Genomic DNA, 14,351 nt, shown 5'->3' on the forward strand with positions numbered 1-14,351 from the left:
AATAAGGATGCCTTTTTCAATTTCATTCATATCAGTAAAAAACCATTGTTTATTGTTCCTGTGAAGAATATTTATGTTTTCTTTTATAGCCCTGCAAATTTTTTCAAAGACCACCTAAGCGGTGCACTTAGCTTCCCTAAATATTATGTTATTTCTCTCTTTCCAAATTCCCCAGCAAGTCATGGGGAGGATCAAGGACCAAAGGTTATTGATAAGAGGACAATTGGTGGGGAATGTCCATTGCCAAATAATTTCCTTGAGACTCTTGTGCGTGACCCAATCAATTTTCCATTTCACCCAAAACTTACTCCAAATTTCCCAGGTAAAGGAGCAGTGGAAAAATAGATGATCAACTGATTCTTCCTCTTTCTGGCAGAGCTCGCACCTGTTAGGGAACATGAAACCTCTTCGGACCAAATTGGCAATAGTAAGAATCCTATTGTGAGTAGCAAGCCAAAGGAACATATTGACTTTAGGGATAAGAATTCTATTCCAAACTTTACCCCAAATGGGGTTACTGGTCTGAGTGAAAGTATTATTGTAGGCTGAAGCAACTGTGAAGTCACCTCTAGGATTACTCTTCCAGAGAAAAACATCATCATAGTCTTTGTTAATAGAAAAAGACAGTAGCTCCTGCTGAAGCAGGGAAAATCCAGCATATATAACATCAAGCCTAACCCATTTTTTCTCCTTCCAGTAGTCACACACCATAGGTCCAAACCTCCTTTTACATTCCTCAATAAATTGATTGTTGCCTTGCTCAAAGAGAGGTTCATTGTTCATCCAAGGATCCTCCCAAAACCTTATTTTGTCACCTTTTCCAAGGACCCATCCAGCTCCAGCTTTGACCACTTTTATGGATTTGATAATACTATTCCAAATGAAGGACCCAACAGAGATGTCTTCAGAGTTGAGGAGATCCTAGAGATGCTGATTCTGAATATATTTGTCAAACCAGATCCGGTTCCAATCTTTCTTGCTGAGAGCTTTATTAAAAGTTTTTAAAGCTTTAATCTCAAGCCCTCCTTTGCTCTTTGGTTTACACACTTTTTCCCAAGCAACCAAGGATTTTTTCTTTTTTTCTTCAACCACTGACCATAGAAATCTATTCTGGATTCTTTCTAATGCTTCAGCAAATTTAGCCAAGATACCAAATAGACTAAGAGCATAAACAAGGAGATTCTGGAGAGTAGCTTGAAGAAGCTGCAACTTCCCGGCTTGAGATAAAATGGATCCTTTCCATCCAACAAGTTTTTTGTTGAGTTTGTCAATAAGCATATTCCAGAAGGAATTTGGGGGAACTAAACCCAAGGGGAGGCCCAGGTAGGTGGATGGAAGCATTTCCACCTTGCAACCAATAATTTTAGCAATTCTCTGTTGTCTTATGACCGCAGTATTCATGAAGTATATAGTCAATTTGTCCCAATTGACTTGTTGGCCATTAGCCAAAGAATAAGAATTAAGAGCACTTTTAAAGGCAGAAGCCTCCCCAACAGACGAATATCCCATTAGGATAGTGTCATCAACAAACCGTTGGTGAGAACAAAAGTCATTAGCAGAGGAAGGTTGAAGGCCTTTGATGATTTTTTTCACTTTCAATTTTTGGATCAATCTGCTCATGCTCTCTGCCAAGATGGTGAAAAGAATAGGAGATATGGGATTTCCTTGTCTGAGCCCCCTTGACGATTTAAAGAATTTAGTAGGAGATCCATTAATGAGAATTGAGAACATAGGAGTGGAGATTAACTCTCTAATAATTTTGTTTATCTTCTCATCAAAACCAAAAGCCTCCATAATTCTGAAAAGAACTTGTCAATCCACTCTATCATAAGCTTTCACTAGATCCAACTTAATCAAAAATCCTTCTTTATTAGCAGCATTGAGGGAATGAATATTCTCATGCACAAGAATGATAGAGTCCAAAATCTGCCTGCCAGGAACAAAACCTTTCTGCTCCTCAGAGATGAGGAAGGGGAGGACGGCCAAAATTCTAGTAGTCAAAACTTTAGATATGATCTTATAGAAAGAGTTACATAGACTTATTGGCCTAAATTTTCCTATTGAATCCGCCCTAGCCACCTTAGGAATTAAGGCAATAAAAGTGGAGTTGAATTCATTAAGGATTCTCCTAGAACCAAAAATTTCTTTTACTGCATTGACCATGTCTTCTCCCACAATATGCCAGAATTCCTAGAAGAAAAACATAGGGAAGCCATCAGGACTCAGAGCTTTATCCCCTTGAAAAGACAAGACAACTTTTTTAATTTCCCCAGCAGAGGGGATAGCAGAAAGGGCCTTCTTTTGATTAGGATTAATGATCTTGGGGATGATATCAACCAAATCTTGTTGTTGGGTATAATCAATATCCTTGTTCCCGATGAGGAGCTGAGAGAAGAAACTAACAGCTTCATCCCTAATTTCATCCTCATTAAGAAGAATTTTGTCCTCGGCAATTAATCTAGAAATTCTATTCGCAGCTTTATGTTTCAAAGAAGTCATGTGGAAAAATTTAGTGTTTCTGTCCCCAGCCTCCAACCAAGTCGCCCTAGATCTCTGCCTCCAATAGATTTCCTCCCTAGAAATGATTTTGTGAAGTTTGACTAAAACATCATCTTCCATAGCTTTGGGATACTTTTTATAGCTATCTTTCTGTATTGAGTTTTTGATCTGTTCTAATTCCTCCTTTAGCTTTTTCTTTGAGTCAAAAATATCACCAAAGACCTTCTTGTTCCATATCTTAATGTTGACTTTGATGTTTCTAAGTTTTTTAGCAACTTTATACATGGCAGTTCCATTCACAACAATATTCCACTAGTTGGCAATAGATTTATCAAGAGAGGGGTGAGAGATCCACATTTTCTCAAACCGGAAAGGGAAACTCTGATTACTCTTAATGGTCTCAGCAATAAAGGTAATGGGATAATGATCCGAACCAATTCTATTGATGACAAACAAGGAGCATCTATGAGAAAGAATCCAATCATTAGTAACAAGGGATCTATCAAGTCTTACCTGAATGAGGTCTTCACCATCCCTACGGTTAGACCAAGTGTAGGAAGCTCCATTAAGATCCATATCAATAAGAGCATTGACATTGATGAAGTCCATAAAATTAGATATGTTGTCCAGTTGAGCTTGAGTTCCTCTAGATTTATCAGTACCTTGCAGAGGAGTATTGAAAGCTCCCATAACAACCCAACTTTTCTTAGGAAAAGATCTTTTTTGCTGGATTTTATCCCAAAATTTACTCCTAGCAAATTTGGATTTAGGGGCATAGATGTTTGTAACCACACATCCTTTTCCATCATAGATGCTTTTAACTTTCATGGATATAATGTTACCACCTTCGTCAATCATTTCTCCTAAAATAGTTTTCTTGTTCCAGAAAATAGCCACCCCACCAGATGCCCCATTCGAGTTGCTACCACAGACCCCTCCATTTTTAAAGAATTTTAAATTCTCCACTTTCTCCTTACTCATTTTGGTTTCTTGAACAAGGATAATATCCGGTTTTTGGTCTTGAATGAGATTCCGTAATATATCATGTTTATTGAGACCATTTAGGCCTCTAATGTTCCATGATATTACCTTCATTTGGAAACCTAGGGGCAGGATTCCTGTATAGTTTGTTGTCTTCCATCAGCTATGTTTTGCTTGCTCTCCTGGTCCTTGTTCCATTTCATATTTTTACGTCCCAGCGGAGATTTGGATACACCAATATCAGCCTTGCATCTGGTCCTAGTTTTCACCCCATTAAGGCATCATGCCTTCTTGTTTTTCTTTTTTCCATTCCCTGTTATTTCTTCCTCATGCTCCTCTCTTGGCTCGTCTTGCATATTACTCCATAGTTCTCTTTTCTGGGATGATGTGGGCGTATCAACTCCAATATTCTGGAATAACGCATTTAGATTAACCTTAGACGATCCAAACTTGTTATTCCTTCCAAGTTTAATTTCATGTCCTTCAAATTCTCTTAGGCACTGTTCATCTCTCTTTGTTATTGAAACTTGAGGGGCCTCATGATGAGATTCAGTGACATTCTCAATCTCACCATCTTCAAGTGTCTCTTCACTAATAACATTCTCCTCCTCCTGAGTCTGTAGAGCCTCAAAAGTATTGACTATTTCGATTTCAAACTCCCTGGTTTCATTCTTTTTATCTTCCTTCAAAGGGGGATTCTTAGGAGGGTCATTTCTATCTCCTTCAGATAGGTCTAGTATGTTACCAGGACTTCCACTTCTTCCTTCCACTTTATTACCTTCTTTATTATTATTCTTTTCTTTCCAAACCTGTTTGTGGGTGTTAACCGTCACAGGTTTTTTAGGGTTACTAGGGCAGGCCTTAGCCCAGTGACCAACTTTTTTACAAGAAAAGCACACAAAGGGGAGTGACTCAAACTCTATTGTTTGTTCCCATAATCCAAGTTTGGAACTTATATCAATAGAACTAGGAAGATCCATCTTCTGCGAAATATTGACACAGATGCACGCATAAACCAGTCTTTTTCAAGCTGCAGTCATTGGATCTATCACAACAAGCTCCCCAAAGGAGTTTGCAATTCCTGAGAATACATCCTCAACCCAAAATTCCATCGGCAAGCTTGGAAACCTTACCCAAACCAGAGCAAATTCAAAGAAGGAGTCATCGAGTTCCATGTTAGGAGACCATTTTCTCATAGATAAGGAGAATTTACCAAACATCCAAGGGCCACCGCTTAAAGCTGCTTCCATATCTTCCCCGCAAGAGAAGGAGAAAATAAAAAAACCTCTGGACAGGGCAGAAACATCAACCTAACCTTTCATCCTCCATTTTCTCTTAACAAATGACCTAACATCCTCGATATTGGGTCATGGTCCAACAAACTTCCCCACCAGATAGAAAGCCATTAAAGAAATGCTATGATCAATAACCAAATCTGGAACGGCAATAGCAAGTTTACCCATTTTTCTATCAGATATGACTTTCACAAAGGGAAAGGATGATTTACCAGTCGGTTTTCTAGATGATTTCTTTGTAAAGAGACTATTCTAGGGTTTGAGGGCTTGTACCTCCTTAATCTTTTCTGCATCAACTTTCACAGCCTCGGGACCCAATTTTGGGGAATCTTTTTTGTGGTCAGGAGGAGGGTCCCATTGTCGTGGGTCCCCATCCGGTCTCCCATCCTCATCATCCATCGCTTGTCCTTGAACTGCAGTGGCATTAGAACCAGAGGATCCAGCCTCGCTGTTCCCTCCAGTTCCAGTTTTCAAATTTCCTGTTCCCTCCATTTCCCCATTAGGTAATGTTACTAACTTGGTATATGGCTAGAACCGGATGCCAATAAATGTTAGTTGTAATGGGAAGAGTTTAAATTAGTTAAGAATTAAGATTTAGTATCACCCTAAACATTAGGTCTTCGATGATTAAGCTTTGGTTTTTGTGGATTATTTGTGAATCATTTAGTTTTAGTAGTAGATTAAGGGTCACTTGATGATTAGTTATATTTTATTTTTTAGTTGAAACTTTACATGCATGATATAACTGTGCAAGTCAATAATTCATTTGGTTTGGGAGGGCAAGATTACTGATTCAAGTCACCATGATTTTTTTTTTGTAGATTGAGTGAGTTCTTACATTATTTTGTTTGGGCTAGTCAATAAGTTGTTTAGTTTGTGCAAGTTGATAAGTTTTTTTATTTGAAAAGACAAGGTCACCAAGACTAATATGTTGAGTTCATTAAGTTGATAAGTTGTTTGGTGTTAAAATACATGTTCAACATTATTATAATATTGAATTGTGTTGGTTGGTAAGTTTTTGGTTTGAAAAGGCAAGCACAACTTTTATGTTAGTTAAGTTAATTAATAAATTGTTTCGCAAAGAACTAACATGTTAAATTTGGCCAATTCATAAGTTGTTTGTTTTGACTAGTAATTATTTTTATGTTGGATCAATGAGTTGATAAGTTGTGTGATCCAAAAAGACAAGGTCGATAATAATAACACGCTAAGTTGGATTAGTTGGTAAGTTATTTAGTTTGAAAAAGAGAGGTTGATAATACAAATGCATGAAGATCGACAAGTCAATGCATTGCTTGGTTAAAGGACAGGGTTCAATATATTGCATATTTAGATGGGGAGTTTGTAAGTTTTTTGAATTGAGAGGTGTTTCCAAAGTCAAGTTCAATAGCATTGACAGATTGAGCAAGTCTACAAGTTGTTTGATTTGAAAGGCAAGGTTGACAATACTAACACATTAACTTAGTTTAATTGCTTACTTGTTTTGTTTGAAAAGTTAAGGTCAATATTGTTTGACACATTTATTTGACCAAGTTAGTAAGTTGTTTGGTTTGAAAAGGAAAGGTTGATAACATAAATACATTGAGTTGGTTGAGTCAAAATATTATTTAATTTGAAAAGTCAAGGTTAACAATTTAAGTCATAAAACTTTTTGAAAGGCAATTTGCAACCACATGGGACTACTATTTCCACATAACCCTAATAGAGAAAATCAAGTACTTATAATCTATATGCAAAGTAACAGACAAACATACCATCACAATGGCGTAAGATTTACCTTGCAAAATCTCTCAAGAGAAAAAAAAAATTGACCTCCAAAAGTATTCACACTCAATGTATTATCTCATGAATAAAAATTATAATACCTTTGTAGAGTCTCCATGAATACGTTTGGAGTTGTTGGTTCTTCCAATTGATTCCTCAATATCCTCTAAAATTAGTCATATCTTAAACTCAAGGACACTAGGAGATTTTCCAATAAATGGGAAACTTACTTTTAAGAAAAAAATCTTTAGCACTTTAGGCTCTAGAAATCCTAGGTGGGTTCCCCTTGTACTATTAATAAAAGATATTGACTATAATAAGAAATTGAAACCTAGCACGATATCCAATTCGATTTATAACATACAACATGAAAACATCCATTATCCTTGCAAGTTTTCAATTTTTTGTATGAAAAGCTAAAATAATTATAAATAATTTATAATTGGCTATCGATTTATCATTAAGAAATAATCATGAGAATTGGGGAAACACCATAGTTAGACTAATGCCTAATTATGGTTATAGAGTCATCATTTCTTGTAATTATCTCTTTAGAATAATGTAAACACATTATTATGGTTTATTAAACATCATTAACTTGTAACAATGAAACCTATTAATAGATTGCAATATGGTCATACTTAAAAATCCAATTGTAATAACATTATACCCATCATCCTCATGAAGGCATTTACTCTATTCATTAAAAATAAAGATATTAAAGAGAACATCTTGCAAAAAAAATTGCAATGAGGAACTCAATAATCCTTGATTATATTATTAAAAAGAATGTTGCATTACAATTTGGTGATGATGATGCATTGAAGAATGTGTTCATATTGGCTTCAACCAAAATGTAAATTACTCATATAAGAAAGTATTTACAAACTACACCTTAACCTAAAACGTGCCACAAATCAAGAATCCCTCCCAATATTAGACTTCTCGTAACCCTTTTTTTAGAGAACAATATCCTCCTTTTAAAGAAAAGAATAAACATGCAAGCTCAATGAGAAAATTGATACTTGTCATATTTTATATGAGACAACCAAAACTATTGAAATTGAATGGTACAACAACCCATTAACAAAATAATTTCCCTTTTTGCAGCTAAAAACCAAAGAATGTCGTTAAGACCACTAGAGGAATGCAAACTACTAATGGAGTGAAAAATTGAAAACCATTACAGAAAATGCGTGAACTCTTAATGTTGATGAATTGAACATTGTTGTCAACATAGCAAGATGACTTCATTATATTTCTTTGGCTGAGAAGAATATATTTCCTTTGAAGTCCATTGAAATTCAAGCATGTTTGTAATGTTATTGATACAAGCATTGTATCTTGCATCTAAAACTGATTTGACTTCCTCGTTAAACTTGAGTCCAACTTTATCAGCTTATCCATGCTATTGTTTAGTAAATTAGAATCAAATTCACAACTTGCACATATAAAAGAGCACAAACAAGGGATAATGCCATTGAATTCATGTTTTCACTGATCAAATGTTTTTGTGTCACCATTGTTATCCTAGACTTGTGGCATCAATGCCACTTCTAGTGTTTCAAATGAATTCAATTTACCTTGAGTTGTCTATCTAATTTGGTCTAATAAGTTGAAATATCACCTATCAATCTCATCATGTCATTAGTGCTTACTAATTTTGTAGTGGGAATAGGGTCATGCTTGGCTTGCATATATATTACTCTCATTATGTATACTATAAGAATCAAAGTACTTAATATTTCTTTCAATTTCTCTTCATGATGCAAGTAGTTGGAATATGCATTCCTTAAGTTATTATATCCTACTTGTGTATCACTTAACTTCTACATACTACATGACAATCTACAACCTAGCAAATCATCCACAAGATTGAATACATTTTTTCCTACCATCCTCAGTTTATTTTTCTACCTCTCTACTTACTTCAATTGTTCCTTCAATTCGTGTATCCTTGAGGAGACTATTTCCCCAACTTACACTATTGTATCAAGTGAACTAGATTAAGGGGCAGTAGGTTGTGTGGTGATTCTCTAAGGAGTGGGGAGTAGTGATTGCACTTTATTATACTCTCACAACAATCTCATGTGCTCATTTTATAATGAATTAAAGTCAACTTGTTATTTCTTTGTTGTTCATTCACTAAACAAAGCAACACTAACAACCAAGGATGTTGATTGGGAGCAATTGTGTTTGCAAAACCTTTGGACAATAAGACTACCAATGAGGTCATTTATATTTCTTGTTATTTGAGAGTTGTTTATTTTTGGGACAACTACCCATATTACCAGAGTTTTAAATTTTATGCTAAAGTCTGACCCTAAATATAGATCTGTGTCAATTCTTCATATGTTAGCACATCTTGATCAATATCTTGCCTCCTTGTTTTATATAATGCAATGGTTGAGGTAATATCCCAACCTAAAAATAACAACTATCCACTCTCTTATACAATTTTTCTTCCTTCTTTAGGATTTATAATGTTGACATGAAAGACAACTTCTGCTACTACTTTCTTTGTTATCTCCACTAGCTCATAGGGTAAACTTTCTCATTTTTCCTCTTTCTTTCTTATAAAGAATTGTTTCATTTTTTACTCTCTATGAATATTTAAACTCTTTAGATTTGAAAAATTGTTCATCAAACAAAAATTTAGTGTAAGCATGAACTTGATGTCATTGACTATGTTTTCTCTTGTTTTGATGTCTAGTTATGCATCATTAATCAAAACCCTTGGTGGAGAGCGTAAGATTTGATTTACCTCCTCCAAATTTGTTGCATTCTCATCAAACTCCTTTATATATGCATGATCTATTGAATAATCAACCACGGGTTGAGCACCACTTGGTTTCATTGGAGGTTTCTTTGGAGGGACATGCAATATCGATGGCATCTCAAGTTGTTGCATGTGTTGACCAGCCTCTTTTTCATCTTGTTGTTCTTCTACTCTAATTGTATTAGATTTCATAATCCACTTTTGTAGTCAATGTGACTCTTATTGAGCAGTGAGCTCTAGGCAGTTGGCCTTCCTGCATGTACTGATTTGAAGCAGTACATTGTATTGGATTTCATAATCCACTTTTGTAGTCAGTGTGACTCTTATTGAGCAGTGAGCTCTAGGCAGTTGGCCTTCTTGCATGTGCAGGCCCCTCATTGTAAGTAATATTTATTCATTGGCCAGTGAGTAAATATTGTGGGTCACAAATCCCACTGAGGTTTTTCCCACACCGAGTTTCCTCGTTAAACATCTTGTGTTATGGTGTGTTTTCTATGTTGTCTTTATTATTCTCGTTTACTGCATTAATTTCTATTTACCGATACACTATTTTGGGATGCAAAGATCTTAATAAGTTTAAATATTCTGCTAACTAGTTATATACTAATTCACACCCCCCCCCCCCCCCCCTCTCAGTATCTTTGGGATTGTCATTAATCCTAACAATTGGTATCAGAGTCTAGTCCTCTGTTTTCAAAAGCCTAACAGCTTGAGGAAGATTCTGACACCGGTACAGATGGAGAACTTAAGAAAACAATTGGAAGGAGCTCTTGTAGATTATGATGCAGAGAAGTTGAAGAATATCAAACCTGAAGATGATCTGAGGACGGCATAAGAATTCATTCAAGGACTTTAGGAGAATCTTACCATAGCTCGAAATAAAAGAAAAGAACTTCATGAGAAGATGCAGAATGATAATGATGAAAAGGAAACTCTTAATGAACTTGTGAACAAATTGAGACAAGAAAACAGTACTATGAAGAATGAAATGCAAGATATGACTATGAGGTTTTGTAAAGACATTGAAGACAGAAAGAAGAATGAAGATGACTTGACTAAGAGACTCAATGATGCTGGAAATGAAAATCTAAGACTCGGTCATGAAAATGATATGTTGAAGACAGACTTGATTCACATGCAACATGATAAAACTGAGCTTATGAGACAAAAGGGAATTCTGGAAAATGAATTGGCTGCTGCAAATCAACACAAAGAGAAATTCAAGAAAAGTTCAGAGGAATTTGATAACATGCTGAAAATTCAGAAACCTAATGGAGATACTAATGGACTTGGATTTGAAGTTGGAGAAAGTTCTGGTATTGCAAACAATCATGATCACAGTAAACTGGTAAGACAACCTAGTGCTTATAAATTCAATGGGAAATGCTTTAACGATAACAAGTATGGTCATAGAGAAAATCAGTGTAGATTCAGAAACAATCAGAACATTAATGCACCCACCAGTCAATGTTCCAAATGCAACAAAGTTGGTCATAATTCAGAAAAGTGCAGAATGAATGTGAGATGTTATGTTTGTGGAAGATTTGGGCACTTATCTAATCAATGCAGAACACAAACCGGCATAGGATATGGAAAAGCTATTCAGAAGAATAATGTGACTTGTTATGCTTGTAACAAGATTGGACATATTGCAAAATTTTGTAGAAGCAAAACTTCACCGGCAAATAATAAAGGATCCAATTTGAAAGGCAAAGAAAAGGTAGATGAGGTAAAGCAAGAATTTTCAAAACAATAGATTAGAAAGAGAGATCAGAATGTTGATGAGACTCTCTCTTCACCGGTAGAATAGAGTATTACTCCACCGGCAGGAGATTCTTCATCCCACTGAGAAGTAACCCTTTGGGGGTATTGCAGCAAATTGAATATCATGCATATTACCCTCGGTTGATGGTGAGAAGATAGATTTCTTCTTTACCGACAGATGTGTTAAGTTTTCACTTAACCGGCGAGCATTTAATGCGGTTGTTGAGAGAAATTTCATTATAAATCATTGGATTTCCCTCATTATTTATTCATCGAGCATTCAAATTAGCAGAGAGCGCGAAATCTGAGCGAAGGCATTCAAGGTGAAGGTGTGAAGCGATTTCTTTCAAGCATTCAGACATTATCAGGCATCTAAAGGTATTTTCAAATGGCTTCTTCTTCTGCTCTAGAATTTATTGCAAACCCTACTATTGTGGAAAACATAAGACGCCCTAGGCCCATGTTTAAAATAATTCCTGAGGTAGCTAAGCAAGATGATTCCATAGGAACATTTTCGAAGATTCCTAAAGGTGTAGCTTATGCTAAAGACCCTAGGATATATATACATTGCAACATTGAAGAATTAGGTTCTGAAGAACTGTTGAAAATGTTTAGAACGGTAATTTGTGATGAAAATGCTACTGTTAAACCCGAGCACAAGATTGTGGAGACTTTAGGTTTTGTTGAAATATTGAATATCCCTGAATTTCCAGAAGAAGTAATGAGAATTGTCCTAAGTAGGGCATATGGAGAATTTCTATGGTTAGACTTTGTCTGCAAATTCACCCTGCAAGCAATTACGGCAGTAACTAGTTTACCCTCAACCGGCAGCAGACGAGACAAAACAAAGAAAGTTCCTAACAACAAAGTGATGACCCTAACTGGAGCAACTTCAGACAGTAGATCACTAAGAGTGAATGACATCAAAGACATCAATGTGAGATTCATAAATATGATACTTGGTTACAAGACTACACATGCAAACAGACTTAATTCAGTTTCTAGTCTTTGCATTAATGGTGCTTATGAAATGGCGAACAATGCAAAAATAGATGTGTGTGAATGGTTGAAAGATGAACTCATAGATAATTTGAAAAAGATTAAAGGAGATAAGAAAGGGACATTTCGCTTTGGTAATCTCTTAGTATGCTTAATGTTGTATTTCACAAAAGAAATCCCTGGTATAGGACGGAAAGACTTTGGATATGACATACCAATAGGAAAAGAATTACAAGAAGCTTTTACTGGCATGAGAACTGCTAAGGAAAACAACATAACTGAATATTTCAAAGCTTTTCAAGCTAAAATGAAAACCAGAGAAAGACTACCACAGAGTGTAGTGGACAAATATGACAAATAAATCTGCTTTGTCATCAAGAAGGATGAAACATGGATGGAAGTTGTACTTCCTAGAACTGTATGGGTAACTGAAATGGGCTATGAGGTAGATCTCAACATAATTGAGACTTATGCAAAAGCTTTGTTAGATGCACCAAGAGAACCAACAGAAGAAGTTTTTGGTAGTGTTGAAACTATTGAGAGTGGTGTGAAAACAATGAAGCAAAGGAAGAGAAGAGAAAAATATATAAGAGATGCTTCGAAGAAGGTAAAGGAAATCAAAGAAAACATTCAAAGTGTATCAAAAGGATAAGGACAAAGGGAAAGGTAAAGTTGGTGGAATACCAAACATCAAGATAACTGACAATTTGCCACCACCTTTGGATACTGCATCGGTACATACTGTTGATCCACCAGTTACTGACACTGAAGGTATCACACATGATAACACTAATCTTGAATTTGAAATACTATTCACCATGAATGTGGATACTCAGGAAGTGAATATTGTTGTGGATAAGGACAGTACAGAGGCTAAGGATGATAATGTTGACAGTGGCAACATTGCTGAGAAACCGGTAGAGACTGTTGAGGTTGAAATCCCAACAAAACAATCATTACAAACAGAGCAATCATTAGACACTGGGAAGAATACTGAAAGTATAGATGCTGGCACAAAGAAACCTACTGATACTGAGATACCGACAGTTGAACACACAAAGAAACCGACAGAAGTAGAGGTACATATTGAGGTAGTGAAACTGGTAATCACTAAGATACCTAAACAATCAGAAAAACCATTACTAGTTGAAATGCAAACTTAGACTAATCCACCGGAGGTTAACACAAGCAAAATGGTTACAAATGTTGGAAGCACAGAGGTAATTAAGGGAGTTGGTCAGACATCCGGCACTTCATCAAGTGAATTCAGACCTACTAATGTAACAGAGGTACTCCTAGACTCTATCAAGAAGATAATTGACTGTAATGCATTGGCTTACAAGGCAATTGATGACACCATACCAATTCTTATATTGATTGCACTAAAATGTAACATAGATCATGTAAAGAATTCTTTAGGTAAATTGGACACATTGTCCAAATTCATTATTGACAATGTAATAACAGTTGATAAGGTGAATGAGGACACCTTCAAAGAGAAAGTTGAAAAGGAGAAGGATAAATTCTTTGAGGAAACAATAAAGAAGTGCATAGAACACATGAATACACTTTTATCGGCACTGAACACTACAATTTTGGAATACAAAGAGCTGTACAGAGAAACATGCAAACCACATCTTTTGACACAGGACATAGAAAAGGAGATAAGAAGAGTACAGAAGGAAATAGATGGCATAGTTGATAACACAATTGGTTCATCCGAACCTATATCAGTTATTGAGTAGGAAATAGTAGGTCTTGAGGAGAAATTGGAGAAATTTGAGAAAGGGAAGGCAAGGATTAAGGCTAATGCCAGAGAACTTAAGTATAAACTTGGTCCTAAGTTGGACAATCTTATCTCTCTGAAAAATGAAATCTCTAAGGCATTACTTCAAGGAGAAAGATCACCAGAAGAGCACATGCATCATCTCACCGGTACGATCCAACAAACTGAGGCAACGCTAAATGACAGCAACAGATACATGCAGTGTCTTTATTTGGTTTTGGCAGACATATTTCAGATTGTGACCAACCGGTTACAAAATTTGAGGTGAAATTTTTGCACTCATTTGACAATTTTTGACAACCTTTGTCATTGATGTCAAATGGGGAGTAGTGGAGAGAAAAATGATTAATCAGAGGAGATCATCTGCTCAGGGGGAGCACATCTTTTTAGTAACTTTTTGGACTTTGGTTTTTGGAACAGTTTTTGGATTTTTCTGATGAGTGTTGCCATCAATGCCAAAGGGGGAGATTGTTGGCATTCTACA

The sequence above is a fragment of the Cryptomeria japonica genome, chromosome 11 (assembly GCF_030272615.1).
Source record: "Cryptomeria japonica chromosome 11, Sugi_1.0, whole genome shotgun sequence".
Taxonomy (NCBI): Eukaryota; Viridiplantae; Streptophyta; class Pinopsida; order Cupressales; family Cupressaceae; genus Cryptomeria; species Cryptomeria japonica.